Source organism: Typopeltis vanoorti, chromosome 15 (genome assembly GCF_054136105.1).
Source record: "Typopeltis vanoorti isolate ZY-2024b chromosome 15, IOZ_Tvanoo_1.0, whole genome shotgun sequence".
Classification (NCBI taxonomy): domain Eukaryota; kingdom Metazoa; phylum Arthropoda; class Arachnida; order Uropygi; family Thelyphonidae; genus Typopeltis; species Typopeltis vanoorti.
Window position 1 is genome coordinate 7,805,868 of NC_143563.1, and position 14,097 is coordinate 7,819,964.

At 38.0% G+C, this 14,097-nt stretch overlaps 1 protein-coding gene across 2 annotated transcripts in view; it reads right to left on the reverse strand.

The window, feature by feature from the left end:
- LOC150098340 (DNA polymerase epsilon subunit 3-like) overlaps positions 1–12,613 on the reverse strand; it is a 99,426-nt gene extending 86,813 nt beyond the window's left edge. The window contains exon 1 of one of the 2 annotated variants that reach the window (XM_090405647.1): positions 12,558–12,613. The gene's annotated coding sequence lies outside the window, so the exon portion shown is untranslated. Of the gene's footprint in view, positions 1–12,463 lie in introns of both variants that reach the window. The other variant, XM_090405646.1, reaches the window with a different exon arrangement.
- Between the last annotated feature and the right edge of the window lie 1,484 nt (positions 12,614–14,097).

Below are 14,097 nucleotides of genomic sequence, written 5' to 3' on the forward strand. Positions count from 1 at the left end.
TTTCCTCTTCCAGGGTGAATTTGATTCTGGGGTGTTGGTTGTTTAAGTGTGTTACGAAGGAGAGGAGTGCATCGGAGCCATGTGGCCAAATAGCGAATACATCATCTACATAGCGAAGCCAAATAGTTGGTTTTTGTGGAGGCAGAGTTTAAGGCTTTCTCTTCAAAAGTCTCCATATAAAAGTTGGCCAAGGCTGCAAAATTCTACAAACAAATAGAGGGCTGTCCCCTCTATTTGTTTGTAGAATTTCCCTTGCCAAACAAAATAGCCTAAGTTCATTGTGAACTGAATTAGGCTGTGATATCAGGAGGAAATTTAGCTTGGATTAGCTCTAAGGATTCTTTTAGTGGGACATTTGTGAATAAGGAGGAGACATCAAAACTGACCATTATGTCAGTGTGTTTGAGTGTAAGGTTTTCTATGCTGGCTTTGAAGTGGGCTGAGTTTTTTTATGTATGAAGGTGTGTTGCCAGTATAGTGTGAGAGAGCTTTGGCCAAATGTTTAGCTAGTTTGTATGTGGGGGAATCAATGCCATCCACTATGGGACGTAATGGCACATTTTCCTTGTGAATTTTTGGGAGTCCATAAATACGGGGGGGGGGGGGGATATGGAGTTATTATGGTTTTAATTTGCTAGTGATTTCCACAGGCCAAGAAATGACCTTCTTAAGGAGCCTGTGGAGTTTTCTAATTTGAGAGTTGGTGGGATTGTACTCAATAGGGAGGTAAGTAGCCCGATCTAACAATAGGGATTTCAGCTTACCTGTGTAATCTTTTTGGTTAAGCAATACTGTGGCATTCCCTTTGTCAGCTTTGGTGATTATTATTATTATTATTTTTTTTTTTTCAGTCTTCTTCCTCATTTACTGTTTTGTTGTGCCTGCATGCATGTGTCTTGTTCTTAAGTTCTTGAAAATGGCAACGTAACGTTGCCGAAATATTGAAATATATTAAAATTTATTTTAATGTATATCCTAGTACGTTATAATTTCCTTAAATTATATAGTGGAAAAAAAAAGTTAATCATTAGCAATGATTACCAAACATTTTTGGCAATCTTGCTAATGCTGATATAGATTTAGTAGAAATGGTGCAGATGTGGATGCTAATGTTCTGTTGAACAGCATCACTGGAAATATAAGAGCAGTATTCCAAAGTTGTACAGATCTGAGATCTGTATAGAGTAACTGGACAGATGAAAAGTAATGTCTTGAGCGAAAAAGGGTGTAAAGTTTTGTGGAAGCTGAGAATGCTATAGAAGTGACATGATAGGATGTTGAAAGTTTTTTTCACTTGGTTATACTATAAATTAAAGATGCCAAGAAATTATAATTTTGGTTTAATCCTTTATCCAAGTGTAAGCAAACAAAGTTTGCACATGAAGTATCTTTCCAACTGGGCTACTTGTACATAGAGGCTAATGATTTCACATCAATTGCCTTAGTATCCCATAATGCAAAGCACACACCCTTTCATGTAAAATGCTAAGTATTATTGGGAAGAGCCACTACAGAGATTGATTTCGACCTTTATCGAGGTATGTTCAAGGGAGGGATTTCTCTCCAAAAACTGAGTATCTACAAGAAGTCTCACTGAGCGACCCCCAAAGGGCCACTCCTGATCTGAATGACTCCAGGACAGGAAACTCAGTGGTGGCACCACTCAAGCAAAAACTTATGAGCAGAGCCCATCTACTCCCCAAGAAGCAAGCCAACTCAAAGACAAATACCATCAGCATGAGCCAGACCCAGAAGTGATATCAAGGCTGAAGTAAATATTATTATTACCCTAAGATCCATGTGTAAAGGCTTAATGGATTGTATACAGCACTCAGAAAGGATTAAAACAGAATTTAATACTTCCTATATATTTCATCTCAGTAAATGAGACATCTTCAGGGATTACAAAAAAACCATGTAACATAAAAACAAATAACACACAATACTAAGCCCAACTACGTGGGTGACACTAAAGTCCTATCTAGGTGAAGTGCCCTCTAAGAGCGGTTGTAGGTGGCCTGGAATGTAAAGTGGGACCTCTGGTGATAAGCGTTTCCCAAATCTTAGGAAGCTTAATGCAACCATATTTGTTGAGATTCGATTGATTTCTGAGAGCTGCTGCTGATTCTAAAAATAGTCTCTCTTTTTTGAATTTGCTGTGGTGGAGCATGGTGGTTTTTTTCCATGAGATCCTGCGGGTTGTATCCAAAACATGGTCAGTCAAGCCTGGCTGACCATGTTTGTTATGTTTGCAACATGACAAACATGGTCAGCCAGTCATACATCTGCAAACATGATCAGTCAGGCCTGCCGACCATGTTTGCAAATGTATGACTTATGTTCCTCCAGGCGGATAGTTGCTGATCTGCCTGTCTGTCCAAAGTATGCCAGTTTACAGGAACAGGATATTCTAAGAATAGTCTCTCTTTTTTGAATTTGCTGTGGTGGAACATGGTGGTTTTTTCCATGAGATCCTGCGGGTTGTATCCAAAACATGGTCGGCAGGCCTGACTGACCATAGTCATGTTTGCAGATGTATGACTTATGTTCCTCCAGGCGGATAGTGGCTGATCTGCCTGTCTGTCCAAAGTACGGCAGTTTACAGGAACAGGGTACTTTATAGACTCCAGGCACTGAGAGAGGAGGGGGCTGATCTTTTGTAGAGCGGATAAGGGTAGCAAATTTGCGGTGGGGCTTAAATGCTGTGTGTAGGTTGTACTTTTTTAAAATCTTGGCTATTTTTTCGGATGTGCCACGGATGTAGGGTATGGTGATGGCATTTCTCAACTCTTTCTGAAGAGAAAACCGAGGAAAGGGGGAGGACCTGATTACGTGTTTAATACTGTGATCATTGTAACCATTGGAGAGGAAAGTGTTATGTATGTGGTCAAGCTCAGTTGTAGGGCAGTTCCACTGGAACAAAGATTGTAGGCTCTCTCTTGGTAAAAGTTTTAATAATGCCATATTGTTGAGCAGAGTGGTGGTGGGAGAGTTTGTGAATGTATCTGCCTGTGTCACAAACTCTCTCACCACCACCACCCTGCTCAACAATATGGCATTATTAAAACTCTTACCAAGAGAGCCCACAATCTTTGTTCCGGTGGAACTGCCCTTACAACTGAGGGCGGTTCCAGTGTGGTGGAACCTCCTCTCCAACACTTTAACCAACAACTGACACACAGATAGGCCTATAATTTGATGCTCGAGTTCTGTCATTTCCCTCATGAAGTGGCACAATCTTGCCTTCCTTTCACTCTCTTGGAACTTGACTGCTCTCAAACTATGGAGATTTTGAGAGCAGTTAATGATGATGATGAGGTGAGGAGACTTACTATAAGTGAGCAAGAGGTATATGGGGAATTGAGCAAACTTGATGTTAATAAGGCAGTGGGACTTGATAATATTGCCACATATTTTGAAGGAATGTACTAGGGAGTTGGCATTTGCCTTGAAATATTTGTTTAACATGAGTCTTGCACATTCTATCAAAATACGTGGCAATATTATGAAGTCCCACAGCCTTATTAACATTAAGTTTGCTGAATTCCCCATATACTTCCTCCTCATCATCAACTGCTCTCAAACTCTCCATGATGTCACATTCACAAGAATGAAAGACCTTTATGCATTAAATATTTGAACTACAGTGGCAGCTCGTTCATAACGGCTGCAGCCCCTCCAGTATAAAATAAACTTCCTGTTTTATTAATTGGCATTTTTAAATTTTTATATATTTATCTAAAAACTGTTATTTTCTTGTTTGTAATATAATACCACTCAATAGTATTTTATATAATTCGTTTTGTAGCAATAGTTGTATTTTGCAATAGTCAACATGCTGTGCAGGCTAGAACTAGTATCAGTACTGGCTAGTATACTCAACACTGGAGCTAAATTCAATGCAGACCACACCAAACCGCTACCTGGTGGGGATAACGCACGATTTACGTGCAGTTTGGGCTGGTAACACTATAAATTCTTAAAAGCCACCACTGCTGAACTATATCCTCAACAGTAGTTGTTCTTATACCATTTTCTCCAATCAATGTCATCTTTCCATAATCATTCTCTCTCTCTCTCTCTTTTTTCGCTGGCTACATATCAAAAGAACTCCCTAGGATTCTTTTTGGCTTCATTAGCTAACTGCTGCTCATACTTTTGCTACCCTTACCAAAGTAGAATAATGAAATACAAGTAACCAAAACGTGCATCATGCTATTAATATACTCTGGATCAAAGAAACATTGCAAGTTTTTCACTTTGTTATGCTATAAATTAAAGATGTCAAATTATATTCTTGGTTTAATCTTTTATCCAAGTGTATGCAAACAAAGTTTATAAGTGAAGTAACTTCACAACTGGGCTACTTGTATATAGAGGGCTGGTAGTGGCCTTTCCCATAATGCTTAGCATTACACATGCTAAGCATTATGGGAAAGGGGGTGTGCATTGTATTATGTGATACTAAGATAACTGATGTGAAGTCATTACCATCTGTATACAAGTAGCCCAGTTGTAAAGATACTTAATGTGCAAACTTTGTTTGCCTACACTTGGATAAAGGATTCAATCAAGAGCATAATTTCTTGGCATCTTTAATTTAAAGTGATGTAATCATATCAAGAAATGCTACGAGTAAAACTCAGTCCAAGAAGAGAGATCTGATCTTCACTGTTAAGTTGAACATTGTCAAAAATAATCAGATAAGAACTAAGGTCTTATTTTGTGAGAGAAAAAAAATAAATAAAATATGTTTTGGAAGCATTGCAGGTTGGTTGTTATTGCTCAACTGAAGGGGTGAGAGGATGAGGGTTTAGTACACACTGTAGATGAATTAAAAACTTGACATGTTTGAACATTGCAAGGTTAGTTGAATGAGTGGAGTGTTATCATGAGCAAAACTGTGAATATGGTATAAAGTCTGTAAGAGGAATTTAGTTTATGTATTGGTAGTGGAGAGTGAACCAAATAAGAATCCTGAGGAACAGCTACATTAACAGCACAGTCTGAAGAGAAAACTGGATGTTTTCTCTTCAGACTTTGCAATCCAATTCCAAAGGGGAAAAGTAGACCATATGATGGCAGTCTGTTGGGAAGCCCTCACAATGCCTTGGAAATGTGAAATGCAACAGCACAGGTTTCTCCAAGAGCTGAAGAAGATGCCCTACTCCATTCACTTTAGACAACACTGAGCTTAGAACAATGAGATCAAGACTTTGATGGTAGACATTAATTACCCCCCTTTTTTTTATTCTTTTTTGGAATTAGCTGTATATTGACTTACTTTTATGCTGGTAGATGCCAACTGAGTATGATATGATGTATAGATGATAATGAACAGGTATTAATTCAGGAGCACATCTCAAAGAATAAATTGTGGGGTTCCATCAGGACCAGATGCATTTTTTGGTATCCAAGTTGTTTACAATTCTTCTGTTAGAAGGCCACAGATGCACAACTACTTGCAGAAGCCAAACCCAATGTGTTGTTCAATGAATCCAAAACTCTCTGCCACAACAACCTGTATGATTCCTTCTGCCATAAGGATGATACTTTTATGTGATCTGATATTCATTTCCAGAGGATGTCTAATTTTGAATTTAGACATCCTCTGGAAATTGACATCCCCTTTATGACCCATGACTTAAGATTTCCTGGCCTCATTATGCATGATTCACCTGCTGTCTCTACCAATCCCTCAATTCTGAAAATCAACATAATCTATTTGACTTATTCTTGAAGCCCAATTTCCTGCAATACAAATTTCCTAACAGTGAAGTCATCTAACTCCAACTCCACTGTCCAAGATAGAAGAGAAGTTGAGTTGACAATCTTCCACTCATCCAATGCTTTGGATCTTTTCTTAACCAGTTGTTCTTCCATGTACACCAGGGGTCGCCAAACTTCTTTGATCGTCAATCCCTTCAAGAGGTTCTTGACTTTTTATCCGTCCCTTCTATTTTACTATTACGTAATTATAATAGGGCAAGCAAAAAAGACGCTTATGTGAGTTTTTAGATTGTTTATTTTATAGTTACAGTGTTTATTGTATGTATAATATAGTATATATTATTATATTACTATTACTACTACTATCACTAGTAATATCACTGGTATTACTAGTGATATTAATATACTGGTATTAATATCACTGGTATTACTACCAGCCCTGCTCAACTCTTGAACATAGAGAAGTTTAGTTCGTGAATGAATAACGATTGAATTATAATATGTATGTTGATGAATTTTAGAACATTAATGCTCACTTGTATGTCGATGCGCAAAAATGAGACTGGGATTGAATACGTGTAAGTATAAGTAAATAAGCAACCGTGCACGTGTTGCAATCTCGTTCCCCACTCGCCCGCCAGGCGGTAACCACCGACATCCATTTATTGGTAAATATGTCATTTTGGCCTACTTGATGGGCCTCAGTAACAATTTTCTTGACCTTGCTCCATCTTATAGGTCCTCTTAATGTCACTGTTCCCACGATTCACTCTTAATTGCGTCGTCATGCAGGATGGAGGTAATCCAAGTTAACCGAATTAAATATTACCCATACAATGATGTCTTATATTTTTCTATCGACCCCCCAATCAACCCCTGAGCCCGAATCGACCCCTAACAATGGTATATCGACCACTTTGGCAACCACTCCTCATGGTAACTCAGATCACAATCTCATCCAAGGTTCATCTCTGGTGGAACCTCTTCTTGGCCATTCACAGCCATGTGAACTTTGGCACTACAACAATGCCAAGTGGGAAGGTCAAGATTTTTACTCCTCTTTTCCATAGAGGAGTAAAAATCTCAGAATTACCCATGCCTTCATTCCCCACTCTGTTCAAAATGCCAATCCTATATCCAAAACAAAAAATGCCTATCATAAGTGGCTTAAAACAAATTCAGCCCAGTTGAATCCAACAGCTTCAGCAAAGAATTGCTCAATAATCCAGTAATTAGCGAGATTACCATACCAGAATACTCATATTCAACCCACTAAAAAAGCACTACCGAAACTGCAAATGATAGTTACCATTACTGATTTCAAAAATAAAACCAAATTATGTTGCTCAGCATCTAGCAATATGAATCAATCAGGATGCTACAAAACACAAAAAGATCCTATCTATTTTTATATTATTATTACCCCAAGACCTCATGGTGTCAAAGACTCATCTGGGAGGTTCTTTTATCACACACACACATCTAATCATACCATGTCTTAAACACACTCAAACTCCTTGCAGACACCACACTCTCAGGCAAGGCATTCCAATCATTCACAACTCTGCATGAAAAAAACTTGCCTCTCACTCCCCTACTCACACCCTCTTTATACAGTTTCCAGAGATGACCTCTGGTTCTCCCCTGATCTCCCACTATTCTCTGTAGAACTTCTCCAGCATTGATTCTATAACAACCCCTTACCAACTTGTAGGTTTCTATCATATCTCCCCTCTTCCTCCTGGCCACCAGACTATACAAATTACATCTTCTCAATCTTTCCTCACACTCGACTCACTTACCTTAGTCAGTCGCCTTTGGACCCTTTCCAACATCTCTTCATCCTTCTGAAAACCCGGTGACCAAATCTGGGCACAATAGTCCATGTGCGGCCTAATCAAAGCCTTATACAATGGAACAAGAATCTCCCTACTTCTACACGTCATTGTCCTCTGCATCATTCCCAGAAGCCTTTGTGTTGTCTTCACAATTTTGGCGATGTGTCCCCTAAATTTTAGATCCTTATCCCCTATCACTCCCCAATCTCTTATTTCCTCTACCTCCAACAATATATTCTCACCAAGCATAAATTCTGCATCCCATCTTTGTTTTCCAAATTTTAAAACCTTACATTTTGCAACATTGAACTCACATCCTCTGAGCTCAATCACTCGATTTAATTCAAGTCTTCTTGTAAGGCCACAACATCTTCACTACTCTTTATGGTTTATCCCAACTTTGCATCATCTGCAAACTACTGAATATCTCCATCCAAATCTTCACCAATATCATTAATATACAAGGTACACAGTAATGGCCCTTAAACAGACCCCTGAGGCACTCCTCAGTGCAATATTAAAAATTGTAAATATAAAAATATATAAAATTTTATATTAGAAAGGTTAATCTCATCTTCTTGTCAATTAAACAAAATAAATTACTTCCTATTAATCTTGAATCACCCAAACTCCCTTTAATACATAATCTTAAACCATGTGGCATGCCCATAATTTTGTGCTGCTTATAATCTGATGATGGTTCCCCAGGAAATGGCCAGAATGCCATCATGTTGCTAGTCCTGTATATACTTTATTAGTTTGTTCTTTTTTCTTTTCTTTTTTTCTTGTACTTTAACTTTTAGATTTTCATAATTTTAATTCTTAATTTTCCAAAATGCATCATCTCTGCTTACTGGTTTTTATTCACTATTTATTTTTGGTTATTGAATATATATATATTTAAGTTCACAAAATTGAGCTTCACTCTCAAAACCTTTCCCTTATACTTTCAGCTCAAAACAACCATAGCTCTGAATATCTTTTTATTATTATTATTATGTGACACCTCCAAGGAGTCCAAGGACTCATCGAGGGAGGGCACCTACTCTACAGCTCTCTGTCTCCACCACTCAATCCACCAACTGCAGAGAACTGCATCATCTACACCAATGCCATCTACTGCCCACCACCTCTAGTATTTTCAGAGACAATCACAAACATCCATGCCCAAGGCAGGATTCGAACCAGCAGCCGTCTGGCTGGAGAGTGGATACTAACCACTCAGCCAATCAGGTCGGCATCTTGTCATCGCTACCTTCTAAAAATACCAACCAGGTATGCCCTTTAAATGACCTCTTTAATTTAAGTAAAAATTTTATATTAGTCAGATTAATTTTGCTTTTGGCTGAAAAGCAAGTTAGGCCCATCACCAAATAAGCCTTACTATTTTTTGGACATAGTACAAGGTTTGAAGATATTTAATTATTTTCTGATGTTAACATCAGAAAATAACTGAATCAGCAAACAATGAAATATCTTCATTGTTTTTTTGAATTTGTTTATTATAATAATAATAATTAATAGTATAATTATTATTATGTGACACCTCCACGTAGTCTTTGGACACCACTCAATCCACCAATTACAGCGAACTCCATCATCTACGCCAACGGCATCTGCTGTCCTCCACTACCACTAGTATTTTCACAGACAATCACAAACATCCATGATGCCCAAGGCAGGATTCGAACTCACAGCCTTTTGCCTGGAGAGCGGATATGCTAACTGCTCGGCAGCAAACTAGATATGTGCACAGAAATCCAAATGTGGCCCTAATTACTGCCTTACACAGTGAAAACATTAAATATTTCCTCCCTCCTTATCGGTAGCAGTCAGGGTTCTTCACATTATAGCAGTAATTTTCTGGGTGACCATTACAGCTTTTGCAATATATCCCCCTGGACTTCAGTTCCCTATCCACAGATCCCTTGCCTCCAACCTTTAAAGCAAAGTTCCTGCAATATGATAAATTTCATTCCATCTTCTCTGGCCAAAGTGCATAACTTTACAGGTAGCAAAACTAAAGTGACAGCCCCATTCTTCAGGCCAATGCACCAACCAATTTAAATCCTCTTGCAGTAAATATCATATCAGAACTTACTAACACTGCTGTTACTGCAAGAAGATTTGAATAGATTGGTGCATTGAGTTGCTTTTCTTGCAGATATTGTAACTAATGGAACTGCAAGAAATTTGTTGATAACAACATTCTCCATTCATTTGGATGTGGATTATCTTAAAGCTTCAATGTTTTAAGAAACTTCTCATTATTCTCAAATGAGGTGAAGACAACTTAGCAAATTACAATGCAACATTTCCAGTCTCTTTTGATAATGTTTCGATTTCCTTTCAGGATCAGTTTCCTCGCCTTTTTATAAGCTGAACTTTCAACTTATAAAAACATCAAGCTTTTCCAAGCATAACCATCTATATTCATAGCCTCCTCGGCCTCTTAAAAACTTATTCTTTTCATTCAAAACTTGTTTCCTGCTCACTCAGAAACCTTAATTCTAACAAAAATAACTCCTTCCCATCTTTTCAAGAAAGCTGTTAATAGATTCAGATTCCCTCTTTCTCCTAAATCACTGCACTGTTGTGTTATGTCTTGTGCCTTTCTCACGCATGGGGTCAATAAAAAAAAAATGCTTTCCTGTTATGCAAGTAATTCTTGATTTGTGTTTGTTTCCATTTATCTCTAAAATATCTCTCAAATTGAGTGACATTATTATTGAATGAATTACTCATGTAATTACTGTGCTTAAAAGGGTCACTATTAGGGAAAGGATCAAGATTGTTTGAAGGGTGGATATATGGCAGATATGTGAACCATTTGTGAGATCATTTGCAACAACAAAAGCCTCAGTATCTCTACCTGCTGAATCAGTGATAGAAATAAACAAGCATACTAATATAAAGGAGTACGTTTGCATATTTCTGGAAATGTATATTTAGAAATGTATATTTAGATATAGCCAGTTATAATTGTGAACATTAACATCTCCAAGGAAGATAACTTCACTATCAGAAAAGCTGGAACTGGAAAAATCAACATTTAAACAAATGAAATCAAAAATTATGAGAGAAGAGATATCAAATTTGTTTGATAAGACAGAGTGACACAGAGATTTTAAGTCAATATTAAAAAGAAGAGAATAAGTATAAAGCTCTGGCATGGGATATCAGAATGAACAAATGTGTGCACAAAAAGCCATCTTTTGGTTAAAATAAACAGTGCATGCATAAGTGAAAAACTGAGCAGTACTTGACAAAGCTGAAAGAGTGTGTTAAATAAAGTGTGTAGTTTGACGAAACTGAAATGAACATCACTGAAGTTGGAACTGAGAGCATGCAATAATTCAGAAGTGGAGCTGGATAGTGGTGGATGTGGTTTGAAATCATGAAAGTAGCTACTGATCCCCAAGATACCCAGGTGACCAAATCTGTGCACAGTATTGGGCCACAGATCGACTCTCCCCCCCTCCAGGGAGTCAAGATGTGGCCCAATCATAGCCTTGCAAAGAGGGATAATAACTTCCTTATTATCCTGTTAGAACCTGTTAGAATCTTTTTCAACATCCAAATAATCTTTTGAGCTATTTTACCAACTTTTGCAATATACTCTCTGTCCACCATTATTTCCAAGTCCTTAGCATCAACAATTTCTCACAATCTGGTACCATGTGATACACATTATGAAACCTTTTTTTTCAACAAATGCATAACCTCACATTTTGCAACAGTAAGCTGACAATCATTATCCTTTGACCATAGTGCCAATTTATTTAAATCAAACTGCAGGGTATCACCTTTATCAACTATCGTCCTCCCCAGTTTTGCATCATCAGCAAACAACTAAATTCCTCCCCTCCCACTTAAATCTTTCCCTATATCACTGACGCTTTTTAATTTGTGTATCAGTGAATTCTTATCATTCTCCTAGATTCCACCTCACCATATACTACTCTCTGGTGTATGTCTGTCATCCCCCATATTCATGCCACTAGCCTAGCTTCATATCCATTCCCATTTGCTCCAACTAATTATATATTGGGTTTTATCCTTTATTCAAGTGTGAGCAAGCAAAGTTTGTGCCTGAAGTACTTTCAGGACTGGGGCAACTCATGGTAAAGGTGGTATAAGTTCTCTTGGCCGGATGACACTTATACCGCCTTTACCACGAGTTTCCCCAGGCACAAACTTTGTTTACTTACACACACTTGGATAAAGGATTTAAACCCAATATATAATTAGTAGCATAGCCAAGTGAAAAAAAAAAAAAAAGGGGGGGGGAGAAAAAAAAAACTTCCATGAATTAGCTCCAACTTTTGTAATAGTTTTCTGTGTGGCATACTGTCAAATGCCTTTGCAAAGTCTAGCAGTATCATGGTGAAGCCATTTCCTTAAAAGTATTGTCCCACTAATGGAGAATCATCCTCACCATGTCCTAATTCTGCTTTCCAGTTGATCTCACTAAGGTTTGGTCATTCTTTGGGGCATGGAGCTGTATTGTGTTAGAAGCTGAAAAAACTTTAATATTATTATTATTATGTGACACCTCCAGGGAGTCCAAAGACTCATCGAGGGAGAGTATGCCAACAGCATCGAACGATTGATTCCCTTCCAACTACTAACCGCGTTCAAACTTGCTTAACTTTTTGCGTGAGCCATTAGTAGCAGAGGCTCTACCAATCGACCAAATATAAAACTGTCAAAACGTGAGAAATTCGATTAATAAAATGACGAAATTACAAGTAACCTGCTAACACAAAAAGAAATTTATATCAGTCATTCAAAAAATAAAAAAAAAATTATAACCATACGAATACATTTTAAGATGGAATATCGATCTTACCTGCTCCTATTTAAAAAATAAATACATAAATGAAACTACTTACATGACAATTAAGTGCGGAAAAAACTAGCCTTTTACGGAAAATAATGATATATACATCAAAGAAAACATGAATAAATAAAGAAAAATATAGTTACTAGGAAACACTCAGATCACATCCTGACGATTATAAACGGCGGGTAAACAAATAAAAAACGAAACCTAATAGTAAATGCATGAAAATACCGAATTTCGTATTGCCATTTCGTTATTCTCGAAACCATAGCCCAAAAGCGCAGTCAAAATTGATTCTTCACGTTCCGTCTATTGTATTTTCTAAAATAAAATTAAAGGAAGAGATATGAAGCTTCTTTTAACTGTTAAATCAAGTCAAGGTGTTGGAGAGATTGGTTAGGAAGAGAATATAGGACTGAGTAGATCTCTCTCTCAGCTAACGCCTTTTTATTCCCGTATATATTAGGACTAGGCGAGGCCGTTTTTAGCCCTATCTAACTTTTGGAGACTGTGTGGGCAGTTCAATCTCCACTGGTACCCTATCAGAGATAGCTAACCCAAGGCTATCACTAATTAAGCGGCACGCAGTGAAGAGTGACGGCTCAACAAGTTCCGCCATCTCGTGGTCCCTGACCCTAACACTCGTATTTAATGTCTGAAATAATGTGGGTTCTACGGTCGATTTTCTTGAGTTTACGGGACGAAAAACCCGAGTTTCCTGGAGAAAAAACCCGGTTTCCCGTGCCAGAGATCGACTAACTCGAGAACCGGTCGAAAAAAGGCTTAGAAAAATTTCCTCTAGTCGCCGACTAGACTCCAATTCAAATCTTCCATCGTGCGGCCAAGCGCTGCGGTATGCAAACGCCACATCCACTGAACTATACAGGCTCCACAGCTATACATGATTGGGTAGAAATGGATGGAAATAAGAATCTTTATGGTGGTCAACATGGATTTGCAAAGGACAGATCTTGTCTCAGAAATTTACTTGCATTTTATGATTAAGTTACGAATGTGTTTGATAAGGGTGTATCATCCGTATTCTTTGCATTTGATGAACAAACTTCAGCGGTTGGAAACGGATAGTATATAGGTGAGAGGGATCGGATATTGGCTCTCTGAATGATACCAGCAAGTTGTGTTGGTGGAGCAGTAGCTCAAATCTGGGTAAGCAGTGGCATACCTCAGGGTTCTGTTCTTGAGCCCCCTGCTGTTCAGTATGTTTGTCAATGATATATGATGTGGATTGACAGTGGATCTTCTGTTTTTTCTAATGCTTGGGATAATTTATAAGCAGCGCTGCGGATGATAATTCCCTTCACAAAGATTTGAAGGCACATTTAGTTTGGACAAAGGAGTATAGAGGTGGCATTTAATATTATTAAGTGTAAATTGTTGAAGAAATATGACTACGCACTTTATTAATGGCGCTGTTCTGAACGAGGTAGATGAGATTAACAATCTGGGAGTGATAACTGGGAATAGACTGGGTCATATTGCGAGTATTGTAAAGCTTTCACATCGCAGTGCCGGTGTGATAAGAAGAACGCAAACATGTATAGATATTGTACCATTCGATAAACCATAGGTCAGAATACACTTAAATTACTGTGCTCAAATTTGGTCAACTGGGATTCACTGCAAATGGAGAGAGTCCAGAGACAAGTGACGAAGATACTAACA